Source organism: Carlito syrichta, unplaced genomic scaffold (assembly GCF_000164805.1).
Source record: "Carlito syrichta isolate Samal-C Ts95f unplaced genomic scaffold, Tarsius_syrichta-2.0.1 Scaffold309286, whole genome shotgun sequence".
In the NCBI taxonomy this organism is placed as follows: Eukaryota; Metazoa; Chordata; class Mammalia; order Primates; family Tarsiidae; genus Carlito; species Carlito syrichta.
In genome coordinates this window covers 22,528-28,638 of record NW_007253382.1, presented here as the reverse complement: position 1 = coordinate 28,638, position 6,111 = coordinate 22,528, and positions in this window count along the sequence as shown.

The window sequence follows — 6,111 nt, the reverse complement described above, 5'->3', positions numbered from 1 at the left end:
GGCCGCCTCCCCGTGCCTCGCCCTCTGCGCGGAGGGAGGAACACCGGGCGAGACACGGAAGCGCGTCCTTCGTGCCCACCTGGTCCTGGCCTCGCTCCCGATGGGCGTCTCCAGGCACCTTCTCCCCTGCACGGCCGGGGCCCAGGGGCCAACCTGGCACCCTGAGTGTGGGGGCAGCTCTGACTGAGGGTGAGGGGGCAGGCGACGGCTCACAGCCCCGCAGAACAGAAGCGGGCCGGCCCTGCACACCGGACGCCGGGCTTTCACACACAGCCTTTGGGGAAACGGAAACGATGCTTGTTCTGCGGGAATGGGGGAACCACTGGCAGTGTGCGTGGCAGGTGTCGGAGCTGCCATCCGAGCCCAGGCTGGCCGCGAAACCCTAGCTTAATGGGTGGCGGAGTGCTGCTGCCCGGGCTGCCCAGGCCCTGCCACGCTCAGCGTGCCAAAGGCAAGCACACTCAAGCCTGAGCCCCACACCGGGGGGAAGCCAGGCCACGGGCCACCCCCTTCTCCCCAGATGGCTCCTGTCTGGCTCCATGGCAGCCTTCAACCATGTGCCACTTGGTGCCCGTGCCAGTCCCTTCTCCCAGGCCTGTGTTCCAGAACAGACAATGGCAGGAACAATAGCTCTGCCCGCCCCCTCGACAGCCCCGCCATGAGGCTGCCATGGCGACGCAGCCCAGATAAAAACACGACACTGCCAGTCACTGGGAGTTAATTAAATCTGTTCTTCTTCTCCTGAGCCATCAGGATGCTCCGAGGACTGGCACTAACAGGGCAGGAACGGCTCTGGGCCAGAAGAGGCATTTCTGGGGCCGGAGGTGATGTGGTTTCACTGAGTCAGGAATATCTGTCAAGGTCACTAGGCTGCATTCTGGGCATCCTTTCATCACCATCACCTTGTCAGTGGTGGCTGTGCCCATTTGACAGACAAGGAGTCAGGCTCAGAGAGAGAAAAGACTTGCCCCAGTCACGGAGCTCAGAGGAGGAGGAGCTGGGGTTTCCCCTGAGTCTGAATCCAAACTCTGTCAAAACACTTTCCCCTTTGTAACAAGTGAGATGTAAATGAAAAGCCTGATGCTTATGAGCACTCAGGACACGAGGACTTGGCAGCCATGGGGGCACTGGACAGACTGGCAAGCTAGCAGCCGGCGCGTGCACCTGGTCCTCCCCACCAGGGCTCTGGCGTGCCTGACCACTAGCCCTGGGCTGCTGTGAGTAGCCAAAGCGGGGAAAGGGCTGCAGGGCCCAGGAGGTGGGGGCAGCTCCAGGTTTTAACACACAGAGGACAGGGCCCGGCCCTGAGCGACTGGGCATGAGGCCACCCTGGGGCAGGCCATGCCCAAGGTCTGCTGGGTGCCACTGTCGCCCTGAGCCAGGAGGCAGGAATCATGGCTGCATTTTACCAACTAGGCAGCTTCTGTCCGAGGAGGAGGGCTCTTGCCTGAGGTCTCGCCTCTGACCCCCGCGGAGGTGCTTGATACACACCCAGCGAGAGGTTCACTCGGACCTCTCCAAATCCCACCGGCCAGGCCGGGCTTCCCAAAGCCGTGCCCCTTTGCTGCGCCGGGCCTCTGTGCGCCGCCGCACCCGGTCTGGGAGCCCCGCACGCTCGCTCGGACCTGCCCGCAGCCCGCCTCTCCAGACCACGGGCAGCAGGCCCTTGCCTCCCGCCGCCTCTCCTTGCGCCGGGAGCCCTGCCCCGCAGGTGCCATCTTCTGACTCGCTTTCTGTTTGCCCCCTCTTGCCTTACGTTCTTGCAGGCTATCTGGACATCCTTTGGGATTCCATCTTGCTCTATTTGCAGCGTTTTTGAGCCGTACTGCCCTGCAGGGGTCCCTCAGGACACACACTGGGACACAGCAGGGGGTGAGAGTGAGACCCTGGGGAAGTTTCTTAACCTCTGTGTTGCCTCAGTTTCCTCCTCGGTGAGGACTGAGCTACCTCACGCAAAGGGCCTGGAGGTGCCCAGCAAACACTAGCTCTGATGAGGGGCTTCTGAGCTGGGGATGCAGGGATGTGTGTCCCCAAAGCAACCCCTGCCTGCGGGAGGACACCAGCGTCCTCACAACCACCTGTGCAGCAGGTTAGCATTCCCTCACTGACAGATGAGAACACGGCTCTGGGAGTTCAATGACACCCAAGGACACGCAGATCCGTGTTCCAGGGCCTGGCTGCGTTGCTGTGGACACCTGCTCTGCTGCACGAGGAACCTCGGCCACTGACCCTCACACCCCCAAGATCTGCTGCTGCGTCCTTTGTCTCCAAAGGGCCACCTTTCAGTCCATCCACCATGTCCTGTGCAGTGTGTCACCTGCCACTTCCTCTGGTCCTGTCACTGCCTCGGCCAGGCCACCACCGTCTCTCCCCTGCCCGACCCGGCCGCTCTCCGCAGGGCCAACTTCCCCCACCCTCTCCCGCTCGAACCCTCACTGTCTTGGGACCTCTAAGCGGTCTACACTGGGGCCTCTCAAGCTTGAGCAGGCCTCCGAACCATGTGGAGGGCTTGTTAAAACAGTGCTGGGCCGGGCTCGGTGGCTCAGCCTGTAATCCCGCGCCTTGGGAGGCTGAGGTGAGTGGATTGCCTGAGCCCGTGGGTTCGAGTCCCGCCTGGGCAGCGAGACCTCATCCCTACAATAAATCAAAAAATCAGCCGGGCATGGTAGTACATGCCTGTAATTCCAGCTACTCAGAAGGCTGAGGCGGAAGGGTCGCCGGAGCCCAGCAGGCGAGGCTGCGGTGGCCGAGAGTGGCCACTGCACTCCAGCCTGGGCGACAGAGTGAGACTCCAACTCAAAAAAGAAAACAGTGCTAGGCTCCACTCCTGCACTGGATTTGGCAGGGCTGAGATGGGGCCTGAGTTTGCACTTCTGGCAAATTCCCAGCAGATGCTGGGGCTGCTGGTCCAGGGAGCACACTCAGAGAACCGCTGACCTAGATAGATCTTGGCCTCACCTGCCACTTACTTCCTGGGACAGGTCAGCCCTGAGCCACCTCATCCGCTGGTATCACTGAGCTGCTCAGAGGTCAGAGATACCAGAGTGCTCTGGGGTGGTCCGTGCCCGGCATCACAGGCTGCACCTGTCTTACCAGCTGGCACACAATCGCTCAAGAGCCTCTTGTGAATTGCCTGAGCCCATGGGTTTGAGACCAGCCCTAGCAACTGGGTGAGACCTCGTCTCTACTATAAGATAAAAAATAGCCGGGCATGGTAGCGCATGTCTATAGTTCCAGCTACTTGGAAGGCTGAGGCAGGAAGGATCGCTGGAGCCCAGCAGGTCAATGCTGGGGTAGCCGTGAGCATGCCACTTATTCCAGCTTGGGCGACCGAGTGAGACTCCAACCCAAAAAAAAAAAAAAAAAAGCCTCTTGTGAAAGGGGTGACGGGCTCTCCACTTTCTGTCTAGTCTTTTAGCTGCAGGACAGGTCACATCTCAAAGGCTGTGTCTGCATCCAGTTCATTCTTGAGAAATACCCGCCACTCACCAGAATGTCACAAGAGAAAAGCCGTCAGCCAGCCCAGGGCCCTGGCAGGGTGGGCCATAAACACACAGAGAATCTGTACGTCCACAGGAGTCAAGGGAAGATGGCGGAGGCACAGATGGAGCTCTGGAGGGCACAGGAGACCCTGGTGGTAGAGCCCTGGCCGTGAGGCTGGAGTGGCCCGTCCTTGAGAGAAGGAGCAGGGACAGAGGAAGGGGAGTGCTATGCGGTGTGTCACGCAGGGGTTGGGTGGAGGAGGAAGGTGGTTGCCAACCTGTCTTGCATGGCTCGCACAGCATCAGAGGCCTGTGGCCTCTGCACTTGTGACCTCAGGGACACCCAGGAGGTGGCTGTTGTCCTGTCCCCTCTCTGCAGCCAAGGATGAGGTTCTGTGAGGAGTGGGTAGAGCTTGGGACCCGGCAGCCAGGCATCGTGAAGCCCAGGTGGCTGCAGAGGCCGCTGTCCTGGCAGGAAGGACATTCAAGGGAGCACTGGTGACATGTTTACAACCTGCCCACCAAGACAGGTGACAGGCCAGAGAAAGCTGGACAGGACTTGTCTCAGCTGCCCCGGCCAGCCAGGCCCGAAGCAGGCAAGAACTTCCCTCCATCCAAACTGGGGTCCTGAGTGACACCCTTGCTCACAGGTAGCATCTCTGTGACCAACTCTGACAGCAGACCAGGGCTTGGGAAACTGTAAACCAGACAGCAGAGATGGGGGCCTCAGTGGGCTTGTGGGTGGAGAGGCCTTACTTGGGCCAGTGTTTGCTGGGGAGGGCTGGGGAGCCGGGTACTCAGAGACCAGACTCTGCCGAAACCCCAGCCTGTGGCTCCCTGCCTCCAGCCCCTCAGCCAGCATGGGGACAAGGTTCTGTCCCTCCAAAGGGGGTGGCTGTACCGGGGGAGGTGGCGATATGTTCTTGGGGCGGCCCCCTGGAGTCCGCACACCTGAACTGGAGCTTCTCCACCTGTAGGACGGGTGAGGCGCCCTGCCCAGTAGTGCCGGGGAGAGCAGGGCTGATGGGGATGGCATGAGCCTCAAGCCAGCGCACACAGCCGCAAGTGACCAGCCAGACGCCAGCACCCCGTGGCCTCCAGAGGCCCAGTGTGCAAACTGGCCACAGCGCCACACTGCTGGGGTGGTCCCGCAGAAACTGCCATCACCACGGGCCAGAGGTCCCAGGCTCTCAGCCCTCAGGTCGGACACAGTTCACAGACACGTCTGGTTGTCCCACAGTCCGTTTTTCAAAATATTCTGATGAGCTGCCAACATGTAAAACCCAGGAGATTTGACACCAAGGTCTGGGTTCTGGCTTTTCTTGGAAACTGGACAATCTGGTCCCACTAAGTCTGACTTCACAACGTGACCCGGTTCGGAGCGGAGCTGCCCCCTGGCCTGCCCAGGCCCTGGAAGCATTGCACTGCCCAGGCCCTGGAAGCACCTGAGGAGACAGAGTGCCCACGGGATCCGGCCCGCACGGGCCCTCCTTTCCCAAACTCTCTCCTTCATGGCTAGCACTGCAAGCCGGTCCGGTCACAAAGCCCGTGAACCGAGTTGAGGTGCTAAGGCTTCCCAGGGACCGAGGCCGCCCTCCTTGCTTGGTCTCACCCAGAGAGAGAAAATGGAGGGAGGGAAGGAGGAAGGAGGGAGGAAGCCAGCCCAGCCCTGCAGCGACTGGGGGAGCAAGACTGGCTGAGTGCTGAGGGAGAGGGGACGGAGGCCTGAAGACACGGCCTCTCCTACTGGCTGTGAGGAAGGTGAAGAATGCAGAATGCTCCTCCGGAAGGTGCTTTTCTGCCTGGGTTTCCTGAGATTTTAACAGCTGGCAAGAAGGGGCTCTGCCAGGAGAGAAACTGCCCTGGAAACAGCTCTGCCATTTACTGGTAGGGTGACCTTGGGCAAGTCACTTCGCCTCCCCAGCCTCCCTTCAGCATGCTCACCTCTAAAATGGGGTAAGAAACTTACCTTGCACAGTTGTAAAAATTAGGAGGTAACAGATGCAGGGTGCTCCACCCAGGCCTGGCACCGAGCAGGAAGAGAATGCACGGTGCCCTGCCTGCAGGAGACGCAGGCCTGACGCCCAGGGCACCTGCCATCAAAGGGCATCTTATGCCAAGGCCTCAAATGCCCCAAATACCAGCCACCTCGTGCCAGGATGCCCCCCGGGATGGGAAAGGAGCCCAAGGACGGCTGTGGTCCCCAGGATGCCGGGTCTGAAACTGCGGCTGGGCTGGCGTCTGCTGATTCAGGCCGGAGAGCTGGCAGGAGGGCCACTTCTCTCTCCAGCCTGGCGCCCGCTGGGGGGAGGCTGGGAGGGGAGCCAGAGGTCATTTCCTCTGAGTCAGAGGCCACTCGTCTCCCAGAGGAGCTCCCCGGAGGACCGGGCACCTCCATGTGGCGCTGGCCTCCCTGCCGGCCAACCTGCATGCCACCCGGCACAGTCGGGGCATTGTGCTCAGACAAGAAAGGGGCACTTGTGAGCCAGACAGTGGGCCGGGTCGCCCCCCTCGGGCCCGGGCTTCAGCTTCCCGGGTCAGCAACGGCCTGTCCTCGGCTCCGGCGCGCTCTGCTCCCACCCTCCCCGGGAATGGCGGCTCGGAACGCGAGCAGACTCGCGCCGGCCCG